Source organism: Otolemur garnettii, unplaced genomic scaffold (assembly GCF_000181295.1).
Source record: "Otolemur garnettii isolate 467f Iridium unplaced genomic scaffold, OtoGar3 scaffold00003, whole genome shotgun sequence".
In the NCBI taxonomy this organism is placed as follows: Eukaryota; Metazoa; Chordata; class Mammalia; order Primates; family Galagidae; genus Otolemur; species Otolemur garnettii.
The window spans coordinates 42810203-42812498 of NW_003852398.1; the positions used below are offsets into that span (position 1 = coordinate 42810203).

General features: G+C 45.8%; 1 protein-coding gene across 1 annotated transcript in view; it reads left to right on the forward strand.

The window, feature by feature from the left end:
• ZCCHC10 (zinc finger CCHC-type containing 10) overlaps positions 1-2296 on the forward strand; it is a 19662-nt gene that overhangs the window by 11565 nt on the left and 5801 nt on the right. The window lies entirely within an intron of this gene.

Genomic DNA, 2296 nt, shown 5'->3' on the forward strand with positions numbered 1-2296 from the left:
AGAGCCTCAAGCTGTCCCCCTGGGTAGAGTGCTATGGCTTCACTGCTCACAGCAACCTCCAACTCCTGGGCTCAAGCGAGTCTCCTGCTTCCACCGCCTCTCAAGTAGCTGGGACTACAGGCACTCGCCACAACGCCTGGCTATTTTTTGGTTGCAGCCGTCGTTGTTTGGCGGGTCTGGGCTGGATTCAAACCGCCACCTTAGGTGTATGTGGCTGGCGCCCTAGCCGCTTGAGCCACAAGGTGCGGAGCCTAAATGCTCATTTTTAATTGTTTTTGTTATATAGAAACTCAGTTGATTTTTATGTATTGATCTTATGTCTAATATAAGGTTCCACAAAGCAAGGTTACTAAATCCTGCCTGCTACTTTTTTTTTTTTTTTTTTTTAGAGACAGAGTTTCATTTTGTTGCTCAGTAGAGTGACGGGGCATCACACAGCTCACAGCAACCTCCAGTTCTTGGGCTCAGGCAATTCTACTGCCTCAGCCTCCTGAGTAGCTGGGACCACAGGCGCCCCCCACAATGCCCAGCTATTTTTTTGTTGTTGCAGTTTGGCCTGGGCTGGATTCAAACCTGCAACCCTCAGTATATAGGGCTGGCGCCCTACTCACTGAGCCACAGGTGCCACCCCCAATGTGATCACGTTAATGATGAGGATCACTAACTTTGGATCCCAGTAGAGTGACACATTAGCCTTGGCTTGGCGCCTGTAGCACAGTGGTTACAAAGCCAGCCACATACACGGAAGTTGGTGGGTTTGAACCCAGCCCTGGCCAGCTAAAACAACAATGACAACTGCAACAAAAAATAGCTAGGTGTTGTGGTGGGTGCCTGTAGTCCCAGATACTTGGGAGGCTGAGGCAAGAGAATGGCTTGAGCCCAAGAGTTTGAGGTTGCTGTGAACTGTGATGCCACGGTATTCTACCAAGGGTGACAAAGTGAGATTCTGTCTCCAAAAAATCAAAAAAAAGAGTAATAGTTTTATTTCTTCCTTTCCAATTATTTTACCTATTTTTCTTCCCTTGTTATATCTCAATCAAATTTTAGGGATTGAGATTTTTCTCAGTCTTCTAGGTGATTAGAAAGAAGCTGGCCTGTAGTCCACAAAAGGTTTAGTTTATTCTTAGGGCATAGCCCTTCATTTCCCTAGCTTATATTAAATGATGCTTTCTATCTTGGGATGGGCAGACACCCTCAGAATAAGAGTTGACTTAACTCTGGATTTCCATCTTCTTCATATTGTGATTGGATTATCTTGTACCTCCTTATTGCTTCTCTGATTCCTCTAGCAGATTGTTAAAAATATTTTGACTGGGGGCGGTGCCTGTGGCTCAGAGGGGTAGGGCGCCGGCCCCATATGCCAGAGGTGGTGGGTTCAAGCCCAGCCCCAGCCAGAAACTGCAAAAAAAAAAAATTTTGACTGGGCCAGGCCCAGTGACTCACACCTTTAATCTTAGCATTCTGGGAAGCTAAGGCAGAGGGTGGCTTGAACTCAGGAACTGCAGACCAGCCTAAGCAGAGCGAGACTCTGTCTCTACTAAAAATAGAAAAATTAGGTGAGCTCCTAATGGGCACCTCAGGTCCCACCTACTTGGGACTAAGACAAGAGTATCACTTGAACTCAGAAGTTTGGGGTTGCTGTCAGCTAGGCTGACACCATGGCACTCAAGCCTGGGCAACAGAGTGAGACTCCATCTCAAAAAAAAAAAAAATTTTTTTAAGGCCAGGCTCAGTGGCTTATGCTTGTAATCGTAGCACTCTGGCAGGATGAGGCAGGTAGATTGTTTGAGCTCAGGAGTTCAAAACCAGCCTGAGCAAAAGCAAGACCCCCATCTCTACTAAAAATAGAAAAACTAGCTAGGTATTGTGGTGAGTCCCTATGGTCCCAGCTATTCAGGAAGCTGAGGAAAGAGAATTGCTCAAGCCCAAGAGTTGAAGGTTGTTGTGGGCTATGACACCACAGCACTCTACTCAAGATGATAGACAGACTCTGTCTCAAAAAATAAATAAATAAAAATAAAATTAAAAATATTTTGACTGTCTTTTCTATTTCTTTCTTTCTTTTTTTGAGACAGAGTCTCAAGCTGTCACCTTGAGTAGAGTGCTATGGTGTCATAGCTCACAGCAACCTCCAACTCTTGGGCTCAAGAGATCCTCTTGGCTCATTTTTTTCTATTTTTTGTAGAGATGCAGTCTTGCTTTTTTTGCTCAGGCTGGTCTTGAACTCCTGAGCTTAAGCAATCCACCTGCCTTGGCCTCCCAGAGCGCTAGGAAGTTGTGAGCCACCGCGCCTGGC